This window comes from Hylobates moloch, unplaced genomic scaffold, assembly GCF_009828535.3.
Source record: "Hylobates moloch isolate HMO894 unplaced genomic scaffold, HMol_V3 SCAFFOLD_24, whole genome shotgun sequence".
Lineage (NCBI taxonomy): Eukaryota > Metazoa > Chordata > Mammalia > Primates > Hylobatidae > Hylobates > Hylobates moloch.
In genome coordinates this window covers 3648337-3672953 of record NW_026652299.1, presented here as the reverse complement: position 1 = coordinate 3672953, position 24617 = coordinate 3648337, and the positions used below count along the sequence as shown (strand labels likewise).

General features: G+C 36.0%; 1 protein-coding gene across 2 annotated transcripts in view; it reads left to right on the top strand.

Annotated features, from left to right (window-relative positions):
• Positions 1–24617, top strand: part of MBD5 (methyl-CpG binding domain protein 5) — a 470039-nt gene that overhangs the window by 143389 nt on the left and 302033 nt on the right. Inside the window, exon 2 of one of the 2 annotated variants that reach the window (XM_032754128.2) lies at positions 12904–12997. The gene's annotated coding sequence lies outside the window, so the exon portion shown is untranslated. Of the gene's footprint in view, positions 1–12901; positions 12998–24617 lie in introns of those variants that run through there. The other variant, XM_032145669.3, reaches the window with a different exon arrangement.

Here is a 24617-nt window from a genome sequence, read left to right as displayed (position 1 = left end):
TTGAGGTGATCTTTTTATTATTTTCTGTTTCTGAAGTGAATATTTAATTTTTGTTTCAGTTACTAATGGTTAGTTGTTCTCTGTTGCAACTAGCCAATGAATAGATGTTTTTATATATTTTATATTTGATTTTCCTGGAAAATGAACCCATCATACTAAGATTAATTTACATGTATTGATTTGTAGTCTTCTGTGCCAATTTAAGGTTTTATGTAACATATTTTTATATAGGGCATATTTTATTATAAATATCTATGCCTATGTCTGCAACAATAGCTACAGCTCTATTCTCAGTGCTGTAAAATCACGAGAAAATCATAGCATTATAAAGGCCAGCAACATAGGGAACATTTAATATTTGATTAGTTTTAAGTAGCATTTGAGGCTATGTGTGAGAGGCAGTATTAAGCCTTAAATCACTCATATGGAGCAAATTATCTGATAATATTTTGGTTTAAACATTTGAATAGTTATTTTTCTGCATAGTGATTTCAGTTCATTATAAACAGAGGAGATTCAGCAAGTTTCTGGAAATATTTAACATACTACACATTTTATTTTATGGCTTTTGTATTGTCACCTATGAAATCTAAAATTATATTCCATTTATTTTTTGTGTATCTTAAAAAACTTGACAGGACAATTCTCTAAATGTAAAAAAAAAATCTAATAAACAAGAGTGACTCAGAAGCTCTTTATAATTGCACTTGCTCATTCAGATTTTATTTTTTGATTTGCGAGTTATTGCGAAGTCAATAATGGCCCCATCTTTATTTACTCCTGTACATAATTTATGTAATCCAGACATCTTTTTTTGCTTATAAGGGTTTTATTTTCATGTCAGTGTGTTATTTTCCCTATCTAAACTCTTCATTATTTGTCAGATTGGCATAATATTGTGCTGCTCTGGGTAGGATTTGAAATATTATTCTCATCTGGTAAAAGCTGTTTCTAGACATGATAAAAATCAGGCATTACTGCTGGCTTACAGAATTCCTTACATAAAATGATTTCTTTTACTGTTATGAGTGCCTGCACCAAAAATCTGCAGAAACTCAGAGCCTAATGTTTCTCCCAAGTGCTGGCTGTTTTGATGCTCTAGTCACATTAACTAACCTCCTTTTCCTACGTCACTGAGGATGATAGGATACTCCCGTTCTTCTGTGTATTTGCATTTTCTCTGCCTCTCATTTAATTCTTTAAGTATTTTCACATGAGGGTACTTCTCTACCTCCTTGCACAGAGTTCTAACACCTCTCCCTGCTATGTTTTTTTTTTGTGTGTGTGTGTGCCTACTGGAAATTGTTGGAATTATTTGTGCCTATTGGAATTTGTTTTGGTTATGTCAGAAATTTTCATTTTGTTTTGTTTTCTTCTGTATTTCTTTTATAACTTCTTAATATGTTCCCAATATGTAACTACTTATTGCATTTTTTTTTTGTCAATTATGCTGGCTGAAGTGTTTTCCCTTGAGGATTTATTAATGAGGATTCTTTAATTGGGGGTTTTGTTTCTGTTTTTTTGATAATTTTTAAAGTCACATAGGCTGAAGTATGCATCATCTAAAAGATTATGCTTTACATTGTCAATGTCATAAATACTGGACAGAGATTGTTTATATAAAGTCTTATAACAAATTTGATCTTTGCATGTAAGCAGTTTATATGCTAATTTTAATCATCTATAGCTGCATTTTGAAGCCTGCTCCTTTAAAATGTATCTAAAGGAAAAGAATTTTTAGTCTTTATGCCCATTGAAATGGTATTTATTAAAAAATTTTTTTTCTATAAATTAATTCAAATATATCTTCCCTCTAGTTCCCCTCAAATTAGCCTTAATTATCAAATACTGATTCATGAGTCTACCATATCTTATTGTTTAAACTTATATGATTTCCTTCTGTTTTTATACAGAGAATGTCTTCTAAGAAGACTGTAAGTTCTGATTTGGTATTTTCTGCTTTAGCTCCTGCAACACCCTAGTGATTTGTTCTGTTGAACACAGTGGAGTCACCGTTAGACCTGTTCATTTCTTTGCTACTACCATGTAAATAAAGAATTGTGGTCTACATTCTAGATTTTTTTTTAAAGCACTGAAGTAGATTTATGATAGCTTAATGAAATTTATCTTTATAATAGTGTTGTTCTTGGAATCGTAGTGTCTTACATGTCCAGTGCCCAAAAGTGATATCATTGCACCATTAAAATACTGGAAAATACGTGAACGTCCTTTAGGATCTCCTAATTTTTGTTGATAAAGACAACAGCGCATCCCTCTGTCCTCTTCCCACTCCAGAATCAGGGACCCATTTTCTACTTTACCATCAACAGGAACATCATTTTTTTGTTGAGCCAAATCCCAAATCTTTTGCTATTTTTTATCTGGTGATTTGTTTGTTTGCTTGCTTTATTTTGTTTGTAATGGTGGCCCACCACCACTTTATTATATTTTGTTTGTTTTCGCTTTGGGGCTAGTTAAATATGTTAGGTAATAGACTGCTGACTGGTAAAACTAATGCCTATATTTTACCATATTGCTTTAGACCTTTTTAAAAATCATGATACCCTGTTAAGTACTTATTGGTTTCTTTTGGCTGCATCCAAAAGGGGGCAGTACAACTTTGGTGTTTAATTTGTGAAAGTATTTTTTTCTTGTTTGCTCCTACAAGTTCTAGTTCTGTTCATCTAATTTGATGAATTAGCCATTCATCAAACTGTGGAGTTGGAAGAGACCTTCAAGGCTACCATGATTCAGAAGTAATTTAAATATACCCTCTGGTTAAATTCCTTCTTCAATAGCCCTGTCTCTTATCCAGTAATTTCATCCATATTTTTAGGATGAACCTGAACAGTGAAATCAGCAGTAGTTGTCACTGTTGGATTTCTTCCCTTCCCTTCCCTTCTTTTTTCTCCACTATAGAACTTTCTAGCACTGAAAAATAATTTCTGGCATTCTGGAAATGTAGGCAATTCCTGTTGGTGGTCATAATGAGAAAAAGAGGAATATGATATTTGAGAAAAGTAAACGATGATGACGTCAGTGGTAGTGATTTTTTTAAGAAAGTCATGAAAATAATAAAGTGAGAAAGTAAACATGGGATTTCAAACTGCACTCCGTTGGAACCAGTGAGGAGGGATATACTACTAGAATTGTGTAATAGCTGGGCATGGTGCCACACACCTGGAGTCCAAGCTACTTGGGAGGCTTAGGTGGAAGATCATTTGAGCCCAAGAGGTCAAGGCTGTGGTGAGCCATGATTGCGCTATTACACTCCAGCCTGGGTACCAAAGCGAGACCGTCACGAATTAAAAATAAAAATAAAAAAGAAATGTGTCAGAGATATCTCTAAGGACTCAGTGCAGCAAGAAACAGAACCTGAGAAGATATAAAGAGAAGATAGCATAAACATACTAGTCATAAACTTCTAAAGGTGCCAATATTTGGATGGAAGCAGACAGTAAAATTATATATATATATATATTCCAAAAGTAAAGTAGCTTCATAAGCATTTCTATAACACTGCCCAGAGGAAGTTCTTGAAAGGTACTAGCAAGAATGGAAAAATAAATGGAAATTACCCCTAAAGTTAAAATATATGAATTGTCATTGATCATATCTTTAGTTTGCTGTCCTTCTAAAAATTTTATTTTAGTGACTGTATGCCTATTGACATAGACTTTCATGTTCATGTGATCTTAATCACCTAATTCTGTTTTTCTTCACAATATATTAATTTTCTCAACCTTGAGTTCTTGATCCAGAGAGATTTTCAAGAACCTTATTTTTGAAGTCAGGGAGAAACTATATAGTTAAGAGTAATGAATGAGCTGCCAGCTCATTCACTGAGTCCCAGCCTTGTTAGATCATTAATATCAACAAGCCCAATATATTGATAAGGTACATGTTCTTGGAATTATATTTGATAAAACATTATACTTCTTTCTCTCAGAAAAATCTCTCAAGGTGTTTGCGTACAAGTTACACAAAAATCACTCACTGGTCTTCCCCAAGTAATGGATATAATAAAGGTGGGCTCTCGGAAGCAGATCGCTTATTTATTCCAGCTGGAGACATACCCTATGCAGATCTGATAGACATTTTTAGAAAATGCTTGTGAGGAAAAAAAGAGTGCTTCTTTTTTAATCTCTAATGAAAATATTTCATTTACTGTTAATACTCTGAAGAGCCTGGTTATTATGAACTTTCACAGAGATCTTTAGATTATTTGTACTTTTTTTTCAGTGAGCCCACATCCTACTGAAGCCATATTGTCTGGGCAAGTTGCAAGAGGGGTAAACACAAAGCTTAATTCGGTGGACAGGATTTAGAATTTCCTTTGGTTCTTTGTTTCTGAAAGTGACCTGGTCATACCCAATAAGGGATTCTTCTTTTCTTTGTGACAAAGGATAATAGTTGCATTAAAATCATTTTAAAAGTAATTTAAGGCCCACTAAGAGAGTAATCTGGAATAAGCCTACTAATAGTCTGAATTAGTACTAAGTAATGGCTGAAGTATGCTCAGGCTAAAATTATTCTCTGTGATAAAAACAGTTGATAAGTCTGTGGATTGCATGATTAGAACTATGGTTATACTGAAGAAATCTTCAGAATCTTTTAAAAATCTTCAGAATCTTTTAAAAAGCAAATATAAGCTAAAAAGATTTTTAATTCTTTGAATGTTTGATTTCTGTTGAAATAAAGGATTCTTTGCAGTTTTATTTTATTTTATAACTTCTTGCTATGATCAGTTTCTGTTCAACCATGTATGATATTTGTGAATTAGAATTTTTTTTAAAAGTCACCCGTCAGATCAGAATGACTGGGATCTTGAAGGCTATAAGAAAGTTGCATAATACTAATACTATGAAAACAATCACTGTTAAAAGTTTATGATGTGATATAATCCAATAGCTCAGAGAAGTAGAAAGCATTTTTTCTTTCTATATGAATTGCCTTATTTTAAAACTAGAATGAAATTTTATTGGAATGAAATAAAAAAGAGAAGACATTACAACTGATTCTACAAAAACAGAATGGATCGTAAGAGACCACTATGAACAATTCTACACCAACCAATTAGATTACCTAGAAGTGGATAAATGCCTAAACATATGCAGCCTACGAAGACTGAATATGAAGAAACAGAAAATCTAAACATACCAATGACAAGTAATGAGGTTGTATTAGTAATCAAATCTCTCATCAAAGAAAAGCCCAGGACCTGATGGCTTATGGCAAAATTCTATCAAACATTTAAAGCAGAACTAATACCAGTCCTTCTCAAACTCTTCCAAAAAATCAAAGAGCAGATAATACTTTCCAACTCTTTTTATGAGGCTAGCATTACTCTGATACCAAAGCCAGACAAGGACATTAAAAAAAAAAAGAAAATTACAGGCCAGTATCCTTATGTATATATTATGCAAATATCCTCAACAAAATACTAGCAAACCAAATTCAACAACGCATTAAAAATATCACCCACCATGATCCAGTGTTATTTATCCCTGGGATGCAAGGATAGTTCAAAATATACAAATCAATAAATGTGATACATCGCCTTAACAGAGTGAAGGACATATGATTGTCTCATATGGATGAAGAAAAAATACTTGACAAAATTCAACATCCTTTCATGTTAAAAACTGTCACCAAATTAGGCATAGAAGGAACTCAACACAATAAAGACTATATATGACATTCAGCTAACATCATATGGAATGGGAAAAGCTGAAAGCTTTCCCTCTAAGAACCAGAAAAAGACAAACATAGCCACTGTTACCTGTCTTTCTCATTATAGTGCTGGAAGTCCTAGCCAGCACAATTAGGCAACAGAAAGAAAGAAAAAGCATCCAGATAGGAAAAGAAAAAGTAAAACTATCACTGTTTGCTGATAACATGATCTTATGCATAAAAAACCCTACAGATTCTACCAAAAAACTATTGGAATAAACAAGTACAGTAAAGTTGCAGGATACAAAAAATCAACATACAAAAATCAGAAGCGTTTCTATACAGTAAGTGAACTCTCCAAGAATCAAGAAAATAATCCCATTTACAATAGCTACAAAAAAATTTAAGAATAAATTTGCCTGGGCACTGTGACTCACACCTATAATCTGAGCACTTTGGGTGGCTGAAGTAGGAGGATCACTTGACACCAGGAGTTCATGACCAGCCGGGAAAGCATAGCAAGATCCCATCTCTACAAAGAATTTTGAAAGTTAACCAGGTGCAGTGGCATGTGCCTGTAAGTTGCAGCTACTCAGGAGGCTGAGGAGTGAGTGATGTCCGCAATGGCCTGTCTGGAACTGCCCCTGCAAAGAATCCAGCTGCAGGGGGGGAGGTGCAGCCAAAGTTGGGTGCTCTGAGGAGCCTGCAGGAACCAGGAATAGCACCTGCAGCCACCTGGCAGTGGCTGTAGACCCTGGCATCCCTGCGCTGTCAGGGGCCCGGGAAGCCCACCCTGCCCCTGCAGGCTCCAAGACACCTGCTCCTGCTGCCTGGCCTCTCCTTGCTCCCGGTGCCTGCTCCCATTTCAGAGCAAGGTTGAAGGTGAGCTGAGGCACTCCTGTGACCAGTCAAGTGTGCACATGCTCAGGGCTGTGCAGACATGCCAGCTCCCCCTGCCACCTCTGCCCCCTGTGAAACTTTGGGAGGGAGGCCAGGGGTTGGGGAAGGCAGAGGGTGGCTGGGACAGGCCTGTAAGCACCCCTCCACAGGAATAGCCTGGCTGCCCTGGTCGACATGATTGATGGCAGCAGGAGACAGATGGGCTCCTGGGTGGAAAGGGGCAGGTCCCTGGTGAAGCCCCACCTTCAGACTAGGGACAGCCTGAAGCGTGGGGGCTAGGCTGTCAGTTCCAGGTGGAGTCCATCAGCCAGAGTGAAAACTTATGGTGCTTTTTCCAGACCCACCATGGCTGCCCATGGACCAGTCACCATGTACTTCCTCCCTTCTGAAGCGCATAAAAACTCTGGACTCAGTCAGACTCATACAGACCGATGGGAGTACCAGCTGCGGGAAAGAGCTACCCATTTCAGGTGTCCTCAGCTCTTAATTACCAGCCTGCAGAAAGCAGCCACCCACCATGGGTCTCCTCGCCACTGAGAGCTGGACACTCATCAGGACGACCTGCCTGCGGAAAAGAGTTACCCACTTCAGATCTCCTGAGAGCCGCTCTGTTGCTCAGTGAAGCTCCTCTCTGCCTTGCTCACCCTCCAGTTGTCTGCGTACCTCATTCTCGCTGGATGGTGAGACAAGAACTTGGGACCTGCCGAATGGCACCACTGAAAGAGCAGTAACAAACAGGGCTAAAACACGCCCCCCACTCACCACAGTGCGGGCGACTAGAAGGAGAGACGAGCTGTAACCCTTCTGGGAGCCCAAACCAGGGGGCTCCTTGAGCCAGTGCTGTGACACCCTCTTTGTGGCTCTGTGTATCCTGGCATCTGCAAGCTTCCACGCGCCACTGTGTTCCCAGGTGTCTGCGGTGGAAACTGCTTGCGGTATGCCTGGTCCAGCCACAGCCTTGCACGTAGCTGGTGCCTTTGCCAGCGCCTGGGGCAGCCCAGCCCGCCGCAGCCAGCATGCCTGGCTCTGCGCAGTGGTCGGACCCCACGCTTGCTCACACACCCGTTGCCACTCCTTGCCAGGCCCACCCTTGGCAAGTGTGGATCTGGGCCAGTATCATGAGCCGAACTCAGTCTGCGAGCGCAAGTGGACAGAATGAGCCCAGTGAGCCGGAGCAAAACTCAGGCAAAGGCGCCACTAGCCACAGAGGTTTCTGGCTGGCAAAGTGACACGCCAAGGATCCCGTAATGGGAGATTTGCTTGTGCCCAGCAGTAAAGAGGCTACAGCGAGCTATGATCCTGCTCCTGCATTCCAGCTTAGGTGACAAAGCAAGACTCTGTCTCATAAATAAATAAATTAAATCTAACTACACAGGTTCACTGAAAACTAAAACATTGATGAAAGAAATTGAAGAAGACACAAATAAATGGAAAGATATCCCACGTTTATGCATTGAAGAAACTAATATTCTTAAAATGCTCATATGACCCAAAATTATCTACAGACTCAATGCAATCCATATCAAAATTCCAACATCATTTTTCATAGAAATAGATTAAGAAATCCTAAAATTTATATGGAACCACAACGAAAACTTGCATAGCCAAAGCAATCATGAGCAAAAAAAATCAAAGCTGGAGGCATCACACTACCTGAATTCAAATTGTACTACAAACCTATAGTAATTAAAAATACTGTAGTGCTAGCAAAAAAAAATTAAAAATGAACGCATCCCCAGTGGACTGGAATAGAGAGCTTAGAAATGAGCCCATGCATGTATGATCAATTGATTTATGACAAAGATGTCAACAATAAACAATGGCAAAGGATAGTCTCTTCAATAAATGATGTTGGGGAAAGCTGGATATCCACATGTAGAAGGACAAAATTGGACCCTTATTTCACTCCATATACAAAAATCAACTCAAAATGTATTAAAGACTTAAATGTTAAGACCAGAAACTGTAAAACTACTAGAAGAAAACTTAAGGGGAAAACTGCAAAATTGGTCTGGGTGTTGATTTTTTGGATTTGACCCCAAAAGTGCAGGCAACAAAAACAAAAATAGATAAAGGGGATTATATCAAATGAAAAAGCTTCTGTACAGCAAAGGAAACAACGTACAGAGACAGCCTACAGATTGGGAGAAAATATTTTCAAGTCATACATTGAATAAGGGGTTAATATCCAAAATAATAAGCCCAAGCACCTGAATAGCAAGAAAATTAAAAAAAAAAAACATTAAAAATGGGAAAGGGACCTGAATATACATTTCTCAAAAAAAAGGCATCCAAAAGTCCAACTGATATATGAAAAACTTCTCAACATTGCTAATCATTCAGGAAATACAAATTAAATCTGTAATGATATATAATTTCACACCTCTCAGAATGACCATTACCAAAAAAAAAATACAAAATATAACAAATGTTGACGACGATGCAAAGAAAAGGAAACCTTTGTACACTGTTGGTGGAAATGTACACGTGTGGACAACTGTGTGAAGGTTCCTCAATAAACTAAAAATAGAATTATGATCCAGCAATCCCATTTCTGGATATTCACCCAAAATATTTTAAATTAGTTTGTTTTAAGAGATGTCTGCACTCCCATGTTCTCGGCCGAACTGTTCACAATAGCCAAGTTACAGAATCAAACTAAGATGATGAATGGATAAAGAAAAAGTAGAGTATGGTAAAATTCTAAATTGCTAAGAGAGTAAATTTCAAATATTCTCACCACAAAGAATATTAAGTATTTGAGGTGGACATGTTTACTGGCTTCATTTAGTTATTTTGCATTGTATTCATAAATCATAACTTCACTTTGTATTTTATAAATATATATAGCTATTGTGAAAATACAATAAGACATTGAAATTGCAGTCATATTTTAAGAAGGTATAATTTTTTTGTAAGAGAATTACAAATGTTTTAAAACCACAAATTTATATCTTAGTATTGAACCATACTTAATGGATCTTAATGTGATTAGGCACATAGAATATTACATTTAGAAGCAAGACCAAGGTTTTAAGAAAACTCTTTGTATCATAGAGACCTTATTATTTAGATTGCACAGGAATAGTAGAATGTATGTAGAGCTAAGTGGGGCTTAGTAATCATCTTTTTTGTGAGGAAGAAGAAAAGTTGGAAGTGGAGCACCATGGCATTCTGTCTGCAGATGGAAAACCTGACAAAAGATATCTTCATATTAATTTCTGAGGCTTCCAGAGTTATTGGAGATTTTAGGTTACTGGATGGGGCCTTCAGAAAATACCATAGTTAATTGTAGACTGCTGGAGTTTGAAATCCAGTTCTTCCAGTTATTAGCTATGGAACCTTGGATAACTTACGTGATCTATGTTCCTCACTTTCTTTATCTGTAAAATATAGATGATAATAGCACTTCTTTATTTTCTACTTTTTAAGAACATAAGCACTTCTTAGGATTGTTGTGAGAATTAACTATACTACTTATAATTTAGAACTCAGTAAATGTTAGCTATTATTTACTATATTTAAAAGCAAGAAATAAGTTTTAGTAATTTACATGACAAATGTTAGTGCTACTTAACAATGCCTGTTATCTGGAAACTTGTATTTTTAATCACTAAAGATTAATATGATTGAATTCTTTTGTGATGTAGACTATTTGTGATTTACAGAGCTATTGGTTCTTATTAAAATATGTAGAAAAAGATAAACTGCAATGATAAACTGTCGATTGATTTGAATTTGTAGAAAATCTGAGATCTTTAGCATTACATGCATGTAAAAAGAATACTTTATTAAGAGTACTTCAAACTACGTAAGGAAAATAAGAGCTAAAGTATAGTTTTCTTTTCTGGTTTAGTAGTTTTTAAGGTCTCCATCCTTGTTATGTATAACAAAGACTCAGATAATTATCTGTGTTTATTAGAGTTTTTTTTTTTTTTCAGAAAAAAATCTTAAATGGTATATGTGTATGAATATATTTTTATTGCAAAGAATTTGGGGACCTGTTTATAAGAATTTTCTTTCTTCTTCTTTTTCTTTTTTTTTTTTTTTTTTTACAGAGTCTTGCTGTGTTGCCCAGGCTAGATTGCAGTGGCACGATCTGGGCTCACTGCAACCTCTGCCTCCTGGGTTCAAGAGATCGATTCTCCTGTCTCAGCCTCCCGAGTAGCTGAGATTGTAGGCACACACCACCACACGCAGCTAATTTGTGTATTTTTAGTAGAGACAGGGTTTCACCATGTTGGCCAGGCTGGTCTCGAACTCCTGACTTTAGGTGATCCACCTGCCTCAGCCTCCCAAAGTGCTGGGATTACAGGCTTGAGCCACTGAGCCCAGCAACAATTTTCAAAACTAAAACATTAATACCCTATTTCATGTTATTTTTAGTAGTTACGAGAGAGAGAGAGAGAGAGACAATTCAAGACTTTCTTTATAAAATTTTTGACTTTGTATTTAAACAGAAAATGAAGCTAGAAGTGCTTCTCCCCAGCCTACCACCCCACTAACTTAAGGACAAAAAAAAAAAAGAATTAATTATGAGTCATCAAGGGCATGTTTCTAGTTATAAGTGAGGTTTTCAGTAAAATTTTCATTATGGAATATAACATTTCCCTCTTTTTTGCCACAGTATTTTATTGATTGTCTACCTACACAGTTTACCTAAGAGGATAGCAAAGCTTACAAAATATATAATCCATAAACATTATTTTAGTATGTCTACATTGATTTATTGCTAAAGTCCTATTTACTATATGTTCAAAGTTTCTTCCTAAGCTAGTGGGTCTCGGGATTATCTTTAAAGACTAGAAATATAATCTTAGAAAACTCAAGAAGTATTTACATAAATGCTGATAATGAGAGTCTAGTAATAGTCAGTGTTCATATGTGTGCTTTAGATCACAATTCTACATGGACTGTAGATCTACATTATAATCAAGATACCTGTAAAGAATAGAGAATCTGCCTCAGCCTAGCTCTGAATCAGAACTGTGGGCATGCATCTGGGGTTCTAGAGTTTAAAGTACTACTTTGGTCCTTAAGTGCATTACAGTTTGAGATTCATGCCAGCTACCAATTGCATCATGCTTGCATCCTTGTATCTAAGATATTACATGGTCATTGAGGTATGTTTGTATGTATCATGGAAGCTTTCAAATCATTCTGACATTTAGTATTTGTATTAGAAATAACTCAGTGTTTTTCATAGACATCTGTAAATAGTATTTTTGGAAGTTAATGTCTTATTAATATGTAGAAACTAAGCTAAATAGTTGCAGTGAAATTGTTTCTCAACTGGAGAAAAAGATATCCTTCCTTCATGCTTTTTAAAAATACCTGAACCCTGGCCCTACCTCATACTAATTAAACCATAATATGTAAAGAATATGCTGAGTGTGAATATATTTTAAAAGTGTTTCAAGTGTTTGATTGTACAGCTGCAACCGAAAAACCGACATCTGCACTAATGACCAAAAGGAGCAATGATATTGCTAATCCAAAAATCATTTATGTTTGGCTTGAGAATCTACAGGACTCAAAACACTTACTTGGGAGGATGAGATAGGAGGATCTCTTGAGCTCAGGAGCCCAAGACCAGCTTGGGCAACATAGGGAGACCCTGTCTCAAAACAAAACAAAAACAAAAAGTATATACTAAGTATGGCACTGTAGCATCCAAATCCTGTTTCCCTAACTGCATTGTCAAGGAATTCCCAATCAAGTTCTTTAGGCAAAAAACACTCTCTCTGCATAATCACATTTGTCTATTAGAGGGAATTTTATTTAAAGGGCTTTTTTTTTTATGCTAAGTTTAGCAGGTTGGTGTAAACTACTGACTGGGGAGGTTTAAGTAATAAGAGGAATAGAATTTTGAATTTTTCATGAGGACAGAATACTGAACTAATTGATTTCTATGATTTTGGCTTTTATAAGCAACTCAAGTGTAATTAAGAATATTTTTGTAGTAATTTTGAGCAGGGAAACTATTTTTTAGAATGGGGCTCTGTTCATGTAGGACACCAGAATTTATGTATTTTAAATCGTATAAAAATTTTGCATAGAAACCAGGTAGCCAGATCAAATTAGTATTATAGAAAGTACTCAACTCTGTGACATGGATCATAACATATGTCTCACAAAATATTCTTATTCTTCTAAAGGGTAAATCTTAATGTTATTGTTGTTTGTTTACATAAAATATGTCCTATAATACATCCCTTTGCCCAGGCTTATTATATAAAGTCATGAAGAATAATTTCAATTTTTTATATTTAACATAAATGAAACAATATAATCTCAAATTCATTATATTTTCTTATGCTTCTCTTTTAGATGTACATTGAAGATGTCAGTTTCTACATGTGGGAAGTAGACATTGAAGGCTTTATGGTTTACAGACAAGATCTTTAGAAGTTAAGCACTCAAGGTAAGTAGTAACTATAGCCCTATATATAATTTCATGTAAATGGTTAAGGTTGTCAGATTATAATTCGACTTGTTAAACTTGTTTACTTTTTATCACTGCCCCTAAGTTACCTCACAACTGCATTCATTCATATTCAGACACAAATTTTTATTCCATAATATCATCTTGACAAAGTATCAGATTTCATTTGTAATAAGCAGTTGATTAAAAAATAATAAGTTGTAATACACAAGTGCGAACCAGCTAAGAATAAAGAATAAAAAAAGTAACTTCTGGCCGGGCACGGTGGCTCACACCTGTAATCCCAGCACTTTGGGAGGCTGAGGCGGGAGGATCACGAGGTCAGGAGATCCAGACCATCCTGGCTAACATGGTGAAACTCCGTCTCTACTAAAAATACAGAAAAATTAGGCAGGCATAGTGGCGGGCGCCTGTAGTCCCAGCTACTCGGGAGGCTGAGGCAGGAGAATGGTGTGAACCCGGGAGGCGGAGCTTACAGTGAGCTGAGATCGCGCCACTGCACTCCAGCCTGGGTGACAGAGTGAGGCTCTGTCTCAAAAAAAAAAAAAAAAAAAAAAAAAAAAAAAAAGTGACTTCTATCAAACCTGTGAATACAACTCAGCAGAATTTAATGTGAAAAAATAATTAAACAGAAAAACTATCATTCATTGCACTGTTTTCTTTTCATGTATTTATTAGTCAGCCCCTTTAACAAGTTAAGAACTTGTTCTTTATCCACTCCAAAACACTCTGTCATAGTTTCATATACTCATAACATTATAACCCCTGAATACAAACCTCTTTTCATTTTGTCATGGCTCCCCCAAAATTTCTCTTTACCTAGCATATTCTTTTCCGTAGCACATTCTGTTCACGCCTCCCATGACTGCTTACATACTTACATGACTAAGTAAATTTCTGACCACACTTTGTTAAAATTTCAAGTGAGATACAAGGGGAATAAACCTCCAAAAACAATATTTTAATGTTCCTTGCCAATTGGGGACAATGGAAGCCTGGAGAGTATGTGACCTGTAAACGGGACGCTCCTGTTCAGTTCTAGGATCCTTGCTAAATGGAAATGAGATGCTGTAAAATCAATTCTCAGTAGATTTTTAAAGAACAGAAATAAATTTGAAAAATCCTTATTTTTAAATATCAGCATAAAATTTTTCCTTTGAAAAAAAGTCTATTTTGCTGCTACATAAGCCAAGTAAAACAGTTCACAGCCCCTAGTGCAGGAGTGTTTTTTCTTTTTTCTATTTTTCTTTATTCTTTTAGAGTGCAAGTATTTACAGTCTATTTTTTCTCCTTAATTTGTGGTTAACTGTTTAATGATTTTTGCCAGTTTTCTATAATGAATATTATTGTCAGAAATGACTTCTCTTGAAAACATAAGTGATATTACTTATTTCTAATTCATTTACATAGTTATATGTGGTGACTTGGTTACTTGGAAGAGCTATTCAATTGTTTTCTGAATTATAATGATTAGACAGCTATTTTTATGGTTCCTTCTTCTCCACAGTCTAAATCAGATCCTTCTAGTAAAAAAAAAAAAAATTTATATATATGTATCTTTTACTTTAAGAGATGTAGTCTCTTTAAGTTGCTCAGACTAGATTTGAGCTCCCGGGCTCAAGCAATCCTCTCACCTCAGCCTCTCAAGCAGCTAGTACTACAGGTGTGCATTAACCATGCCGGGCACTTTCTGGTTTTTGTTGTTGTTGTTGTTGTTGTGTGTTTGTTTGTTTGTTTTGAGACAGGGTGTTATTCTGTTGCCCAGGCTGGAATACAGTGGCATAATCATGGGTCACTGCAGCATCGACCTCCTAGGCTCAAGCCATCTTCCTGCCCCGGCCTCCCAAAGTGATGGGATTACATGCATGTACCACCTCGCCCGGCATCTTTATTTTTAAAAGACCTTTTACACAAAGAGAAAGCAGAGTTAATCACACTCTTAGGTCCATGGAGCACTGTCATTACTGATTCATGCAAAGCACTTCTTGTTTTATTTATTTATAAATTTTCCAGTCTCATTCTCCTGCCCTTGACCCATAGGAAGTCATTCTAATATTATGATATTCTAAAACAATATCTATTGTACTGTTCTATTTTGTTTATATTTTCATAATGAATATTGTTTTGCATGCATACATTTTAAAATTTTTATATGAGAAATTTCAAATAAAAAGGAAAAGGGAGAATATTATGAACTGCCACATGTCTATATGTCAGCTTCAACAGTTAGCATCTTATGGTACAATTTGTTTTACCTCTGACCTCTCCTCACCCTGACTTATATACATGAAATTTAAATAAGTGTAAGTGATATCGCACTGTGTATCTTATTGTGATTCTTACTATTTTATTTCATATAACCTTAAGTGTTAAACTTTATTTATATTGCCATGTTTTTACTGCTTCTTACTGCTACATGGTAATCCACAGTATATGGCGGCCATATTTGCTTCTTACTGCTACATGGTAATCCACAGTATATGGCGGCCATATTTTCACTACCCATTTTCCTCAGTGTTTGCCATCCAAATTGCTTTCAATTTCCTTTTACCACAGACATCATGATGAACATGCTCATGTTCATCATGTCCTATCGTGGAACTTTGCAAGGATTTCTTTAGAATATATACCCAGGAGCAGAATTGCTGGGTGACAGAATATATGTTTATGATTAATTTAACCAATCCCTATCAGATGCTCCCCCACATAAATACTTTGGTCTCTACAGCCTCCAGCAATAACCTTCGCATCATCCATGCCAGCCCTTAATGTTATCCAGCTTACTCATGTTTTCAGCCTAATGTGTGTAATTTTATAGATCATTGTTTTAATTTGAGTTTTTTTAAATCACTATTGAGTTTGAGTATCTTATCATATACTTGTTGGCCTTTTGATTTCCCTCTTCTGAACTTGCTTCTCATATTCTTTATATATTTTTTCATTTGGGTTCAATTGTTTTATAGGAATTTGTTGTATCTACTCGATATTAATTTCCTTTCAGTTTAGATATTATAAAATATCTGCTTCCATTCTTTCAACTTTTAAATTTTATGCATGATGTTCTTTAAGTAGACATTCAGATTTTAAATATCCCATTAAAAATATTTTCTTGATGCTTATTGCTGGAGTACATGAGTGCTACTGATATTTTTAAAAGTTTGTCTTTGTTCTAACTATATTGCTAAATCCTCTTATTCTTAACAGATTGTTCTTTTTTTTGAAATAGATGATTGTAATCATTTGAAATTCATGATAATATTATTTCCTTCTTTCCCATCTTTAGATTTAAACTTCTTTCTTCTTTCCTATATCTTTTTTTGTTAGTTCCTCTGGAACTATGTTAAAGAGTAGTAGTGACATTGGCCATCTCATGTCTGATCATAAAGGAGGTGAACCTAAAGTTTCTCAATTAATACTTACAAAATGTTTTTAATATATAACATTTACCAAATTAAGAAAGGTTCTTCTATTTTTAGTTTGCTAAGCAGTCTTATAATTAGCTATTGAACCTTATCAATGCTTTTTATGATGTGTATGTTAAAATAATCATAAGGTATTCATCCTGTGGTATATTAATGTTATGTATTATGTGTATAGAATTTCTAATATTAAACAATCCATGCATTCATAGTTTGCATCATGAAGTATTACCTGATCATGATGTATTATTCTTTAATATACTGTTGTGTTTGGCTAGCAAATATCTTATTGGAGATTTTGGAATCTATATTTTTAAGTTAAATGCAGTGTAATTTTCTTATTTTCCTTGTTTGGTTTTATAATTAAGATTACATTAGACTTCTAAATGAGATGTGCATGTTTGCTCCTTTTAAGAAGGGAATTTACTGTTCCTTTAATGTGTGCTAGCTCAAATGTAAAACTATCTGGTTCTGGGGATTTTGGTGAGGACATATCTTTGACGATTATATACATCGTTAATGCTTTTTGGTCAATTCAGGTTTCCTTCTCAACTTCTTCCACTCCCCTTCCAATGGCTTTTGATGGCAGCTGGTATTCTTCTCACCCTCAGGTATACCCCAGACTGAGTTTCCTTTGAGTCAGGAAATACTGAGCCCACATTCACATTCACAGGAAATCTCAGTGCCCACATTCAACTGAGCCATGTAATGGTCACCCCCCTTTTGGACTGACTGGGAATTCATTATCCTAACCCTGACCACTGGTCTGTGATCTGCCTGGTCTTGCTTCAGTTAAACTCCCTCTGCCACATACCTAAATTAATCCTGCAGCACAACAGTATCCTGCTTTTGCATAACTAGAAATTTCAGTTAATAATGCCTTGAGTTGACTTCCTTATAGCTGTTAAAACTTCTGGTTACATGTGTCAAGATGAATATTTTGATAAAAGAATAAGTAAAGCATCATGTTCAGGAAGGTAAGTGTTGCAGAAGAAATGAGCAACGATATGGTCTGATGTCCTCTACATTTGATATATAGTATGTATCTGATTGTAGTTAACTCCAGGAGATTTTCCTCTTCTCTTAGAGTTTGAACCATATAGTGACCATGTATTATCAGAAGAAAAATGAAGGGTATTTCCCCTTACAAAAAGAAAAAGGAGTAAAGATCATAAGCAGGAAGTTCATGGACACACTAACAAAAATAAATGAAATAGTAATTATAATTATAATTGTTTATACGTTACAATGTGTTTCACCGTTTTCGATATTTAAGTTTTTCCCACACTTCGAATGTTTTCTGAATTTATTTTGAAACTTTTATTACTAAAAAAAAAAATTGGATGTATATATATCTCTCCTACAAAGAATCTTGTACATTCTGACATCCCTTTGTCTCTTCATCTTCTCCTACCCCATCATTTGCTACTATCTACTTTAAATCCTAAACCATTATGCCCCATATTCTCCTTTTCTTAGCTGTTGGCTATTTAAAAAAACAGCACATTTTGCCAACATATTTTATCAGCATTACTTCACACATCTTTTAATGATCTTCCGTATTTGTTTCTATTTAAGCATTTTATCAAAAACTGTCTTCTGAGGTCTTGTGTGCTTGGAAATATATGTCATCATAGCCTCATTTTACATATGACTGCATTGTCATAAGTAAAAATCTAGGTTTTCAGATTTTTCCTTCAATACTTTGAAAATCCATGATATTCCCTAATCACCATTGTAAAAAAATTTTTTTTAATTAATTTTAAAAAATAAAATCCATGATTTTTTTTGTCCTGTTCAACTCCATCATTCCTTTAAATACATCCTTCTTAATTTTTTCTTTTTTTTGGGGTGGGGGACCATCTGACTGTGTCACCTGGGCTGGAGTGCAGTGGCACAATCTCGGCTCAACCTCCTCCTGGGCCCAAGCGATTCTCCCACCTCAGCCTCCTGTGTAGCTGGGACTGCAGACACACGCCACCACGCCCAGCTAATTTTTGTATTTTTTGATAGAGATGGGGTTTCGCTGTGTTAGCCAGGCTGGTCTTGAACTCCTGACCTCAAGTGGTCCTCCCGCCTTGGCTTCCCACAGTGCTGGGATTGCAGGTGTGAGCCACAAGGCCCAGCCTATTTTTCTTTCTGAGTCTCCTGTTATTCAGATGTTAGCACTGTCAATCCCTTAGCCTTTCTTTTATATTTTCTATATCCTTGTTCTTAAGTTTGAAGATTTCCTCAAACTGATCTTTGGATTCATTGATTTACTCCTCATTTAAATTCTATTATTTATCCAGTCTATATACTTCAAGTATTATATTTTTGTACCTAATATTTCTGCTTGCTTCTTTGTTCTCTTGTTCTTATTATGTGCTGCTGATATCTTCCCTTATCTCTTTTAGTATGTTTATTATGCTTCTTTTAAGTTCTTGGGACATCAGATCTAATATTTCTGCTTCTCTTAGCATCCGTATGCCAATATTTTATTTTTCTTTGAAAACAGTTGTGCTTCCTCAATGTCTTTTTTTTTTTTTTTTTTTATACTTTAGGTTTTAGGGTACATGTGCACAATGTGCAGGTTTGTTACATATGTATCCATGTGCCATGTTGATTTCCTGCACCCATTAACTCGTCATTTAGCATTAGGTGTATCTCCTAATGCTGTCCCTCCCTCCTCCCCCAACCCCGCAACAGTCCCCAGAGTGTGATGTTCCCCTTCCTGTGTCCATGAGTTCTCATTGTTCAATTCCCACCTATGAGTGAGAACATGCTGTGTTTGGTTTTTTGTCCTTGCGATAGTTTACTGAGAATGATGTTTTCCAGTTTCATCCATGTCCCTACAAAGGACATGAACTCATCATTTTTTATGGCTGCATAGTATTCCATGGTGTATATGTGCCACATTTTCTTAATCCAGTCTATCGTTGTTGGACATTTGGGTTGGTTCCAACTCTTTGCTATTGTGAATAGTGCCGCAATAAACATACATGTGCATGTGTCTTTATAGCAGCATGATTTATAGTCCTTTGGGTATATACCCAGTAATGGGATGGCTGGGTCAAATGGTATTTCTAGTTCTAGATCCCTGAGGAATCGCCACACTGACTTCCACAATGGTTGAACTAGTTTACAGTCCCACCAACAGTGTAAAAGTGTTCCTATTTCTCCACATCCTCTCCAGCACCTGTTGTTTCCTGATTTTTTAATGATGGCCATTCTAACTGGTGTGAGATGGTATCTCACTGTGGTTTTGATTTGCATTTCTCTGATGGCCAGTGATGATGAGCATTTCTTCATGTGTTTTTTGGCTGCATAAATGTCTTCTTTTGAGAAGTGTCTGTTCATGTCCTTTGCCCACTTTTTGATGGGGTTGTTTGTTTTTTTCTTGTAAATTTGTTTGAGTTCATTGTAGATTCTGGATATTAGCCCCTTGTCAGATGAGTAGATTGCAAAAATTTTCTCCCATTCTGTAGGTTGCCTGTTTACTCTGATGGAAGTTTCTTTTGCTGTGCAGAAGCTCTTTAGTTTAATTAGATCCCATTTGTCAATTTTGGCTTTTGTTGCCATTGCTTTTGGTGTTTTAGACATGAAGTCCTTGCCCATGCCTATGTCCTGAATGGTATTGCCTAGGTTTTCTTGTAGGATTTTAATGGTTTTAGGTCTAACATTTAAGTCTTTAATCCATCTTGAATTAATTTTTGTATAAGGTGTAAGGAAGGGATCCAGTTTCAGCTTTCTGCATATGGCTAGCCAGTTTTCCCAGCACCATTTATTAAATAGGGAATCCTTTCCCCATTTCTTCTTTTTGTCAGGCTTGTCAAAGATCCGATAGTTGTAGATATGCGGCATCATTTCTGAGGGCTCTGTTCTGTTCCATTGATCTATATGTTGACCTGTAGGATAATTTCCCTCTGGGAATATTGGCTACTATGACATCACATGTGGGAAGAGACTAGTATCCAGTCTGTGGCATTTTCAGTGAGCTCAAAGGATGGAAGGTAGGTAGAAAAGCCCCAGGCTACTTGAGAAATCACAGTTTATCAAGTCTACAAAATGACACCTCAGATCTCTGCTTCACCATCTCTCCCCTCCTTCCTGATCCCACCAGGGAGAACAACAGCCAAAGCTATTTATTGTAATTTACCAGCTTTATGGTTTATTAGGAAAGGGCAGAGAAATTACTGCCTAAGGTTAGTTAGTCTCCACCTGTTTTCCTCAGCTTTTTATAAGTATGGTTTACTTCTGAGGGCATTTGGACTGTAGTCTGAGTCCCTGTAGATATGGGAACTGTAAGTTTTTTACTCAAGTCATGGAATAGTTAAAAGCAGAACTCCAATAGTTCATTTCCTGTTTTATCCTCCCACATATTTGAAGGACTGCCTCCTGCCCCAGATCCAAGGCCCAAACCACCAGCTAGCACACTTACCAGTTCAAAATTGTCATTTTTCACCCCACTTTCTTCCCTGGGAGTTTTCAGGTTTTCTTATTTCTTGGCTTTTTTTCTTTATATTTCCTATAGGAGTTGGTCTTTGGAGAGAGAACCAGACAGTGTACTATTCCAATATCTTGGTATTATCTTTCTGAAAGAAACTCAAACAAAAGCTATACGTATGTGTGTACCCTTTGACCCAGAGATTACACTTCTAGAAATTTCTCCAAAGTGTATTATCAAGAACTATTTAATCATGATATTGGAAAACAATTTAAATATCCAAAAGTGGGGGTTAATTAAATAGATATATATTCATGGAATAAACTATTCTGAGTAATACACTACTGATTTCTGTTTTTTAAAAAAAATTGATGTTCAGGTGTGGTGGCTTATGTCTATAATCCCAACACTTTGGGAGACTGAGGTGAGAGGATCACTTGAACTAAGGAGTTCAAGACCAGCCTGGGCAACATAATGAGGCCTCCTCTCTACTAAAAAATATAAAAGTAAAATATCAGCCAGGCATGGTGGTACATGCTTGTAGTTCCAGCTATTCAAGAGGATTGCTGGAGCCTAGGAGATCTTCATCAGTTTCTAATGACTGTCTTTTCTCTTGGTTTTAGGTCACATTTTCCTACCTTTTAAAATGTCTTGTAATTCTTGAATTGATGGGTTTGCATAGGATAGTTTTTAAATGTGGATATTTAGCATGATTTGCATATCTCTATTAAAGTACTTCTCAAACCGTAATTATTTCTTTACCTCTATAACACACAGAATGTTAGGGCTGAGAAAAGGATGACTGGAGCTGGCAGTTGAATCACTGGTTTAGTTGCAGTGTAGTACTAGAATGAAAGTAAAAAAATAAAGAAAGAAAGAATGAGTGATATGGTTTGGCTGTGTCACCACTCAGGTCTCATCTTGAATTCCGACGTGTTGTGTGAGGGACCCAATGAGAGGTAATTGAATCATGGGGGCGGGTCTTTCATGTGCTGTTCTTGTAATAGTGAATAAGCCTCACAAGATCCGATGGTTTTAAAAACGGGAGTTTCCCAGCTCAAGCTCTCCCTTTGCCCTCTGGCATGATTGTGAGGCCTCCCCAGCCATGTAGCACTGTAAGTCCATTAAACCGCTTTTTCTTCCCAGTCTTGGGTATGTCTAACAGCAGCGTGAAAATAGACTAATACAATGAGTAAAAGGAAACAAAGAAGAAGCAGTCACAATCCTTTCATATAATTTGTCAACAAGAGGGCAGATGCAGCAACATGGAGGAAACACTTTACAGAGCTTTGAATATTACCAAAATCAAATTGCCCTTAAAAAAGTAAAGAGAAATTAAAACAGTCATGAAGAAAAGAGCCTCAAATTAAAACAGAGACTTTTAGAGATTTTTTAATAAAAGGACATTTTGCCATTGTGATTTGGAGAAAGGTTTTCCTTATAGTTTTCAACCAACTTGAGAATAGACACAAAGAGCCAGATGGGAAGACAACTAAATCTAAACATTTTACAAAACCTTGATAGGGATCAGCATCTAGCCAAGAATTATAAGACATGAAAAAGTAGGAAAATGTAACCCTAAACCAAGAGAATAGACAATCAGTAGAAACAGAGCAAGAAATGACAGCAATAATGTAAACAGCAAAGACTTTAAAACATCTAATTGTACACATATACAAGGATATAAAGTAAAACATTAAAATAATGAAGAGAGTCTTAGAATATATATTTTTTAGCTCTAGGAATTCTCATATCTGAATGGAATATCCACTGGATGGGTTTCTCAATGCAAGAAACATTGCCAATTGAAAAGATCAGTAGACTTGAAGAAAGTATGAAAAACTGAACTGCTGCTGGGTACGGTGGCACGTGCCTATAGTCCTACCTACTCAGGAGGCTGAAGTGGAAGAATAGCTTGAGTACAGGAGTTTGGGGCTGTAGTGTGCTATGATCATATGTGTGGATAGCCACTGCACTCCAGCCTGGACATACTAGCCAGTCCCCAAGTCTAAAAAAGAGTAAGTAAAGTAAAATAAAAACTGAATTAGAGAGTAAGAAAACTGAACCCTCCCCCTTCCTCCGTACCCAAAAAAAAACCCCAGCACCTAAGCGTCCTGATACCATGAGGTATATAACAAATATGGAACTGGAGTTGCAGAAGGGGTGAGAGCAGAAAAAAATTTGAAAAAATATGGCCAAAATTGTTCCACATTGGATGAAAAATAGAAACATAAAAATCCAAGTTCATTTAACTTCAAATAGAAAAGAAAACCACACCAAAACATACCATTTCTGAAACCAGTGATAAAAAGAAAAGTCATAAAAGTAAATGAAGAAAAAGGCACATCACAAACAAAATGCAAGACAAAAATAAACTGACTTCACATCAGAAACAATGCAAACCAGAAGATAATGGAATGAGATCGGTATCAAAAGGTGAAGACTTATAAACCTTAAATTTTATCCAGGAAAAAACATCTAAAATGATGACATTTTCAGAAAAAAAAAAAAATCCACTGAGAGAATTCATTGCTAGCAGACCTGTTACAAAAAATGTTAAATAAAGTCTTAAGGCAGAAGAACAACGATACTAGATGGAAACTCGATCTCTTCAGAGGAGTAAAGAGCCCCAGAAATTGTGAATATATTGGTAAACATAAGACTGTTGTTTATATATTTAAAAAGATAACTGACTGCTTAAGTAAAAAACACTGAAAAATAAGAATGAATATTTTGTTATTCACATATGTAGAAGTAAAATATATGGCAACAGTGCAAAGAATGGGAGGGAGAAATTGTAGTACAGGTGGAATATTCCTAATCCCAGAATCCAGAATGCTTCAAAATTCAAAACTTTTTGAGTGCCAACCCGATGCTCAAAGGAAATGATCATTGGAGCATTTCAGATTTTAGATTTTTGGATTAGGGATTCTCAATCTGTCTAACACAAATATTCCAAAATTTGAAAAAATTCAAAATTTGAATGAATTCTGGTCCCAGACATTTCAGATATTGTGTCTTAAGCTCATAATATTATTAGGAAATTATAGGCTATTATTTAAAATTGGGCTGTGATAAGTTAAAGATACGTACTTAAACCCTAGAGCAATCACCAAAGATTTAAAACAAAGAAATATAGCTGATAAATCAATGGAGGAGATAAAGTAGAATACTAGAGAATTGGCTAGGCATGATGGCCAGCGCCTGTAAGTAAACACTTTGGGAGGCCAAGGGAGGAGGATCACTTGAGCCCAGGAGTTTGAGACCAGCCTGGGCAACATAATGAGACCCCGTATCTACAAAAAATTAAAAAATTAGCCAGGCATAGTGGTGTAAACCTGTAGTCCCAGAGGCTGAGGCTGAAATGAGAGGATAACTTGAGCCCAGGAAGTTGAGGCTGCAGTGAGCCATGATTGCGCCGCTGTGCTGTAGCCTAGGCAACAGTGTGAGACCCTGTCTCAAAAAAAAAAAAAAAACCAATCATTTCAAAAGAAGACAACGTTAAAAATGAAAGAACAGATGGAATAAGTAGAAAACAAATAGCAAGGTGCTAAACTTAGAACCAACAATATCATCACTATATTAAGTATAAATTGTCGAAACACTCAGATTAAAAGCCTTTTTTTTTTTTCATCAGACTGATAAAAACCCAATAAACAACTCCAGGGGTTGGCAAACTTTTTATTAAAAGGACACATTATAAATATTTTAAGATTAAGGTTCATACTGTTTCTGTCACAACTACTCAACTCTC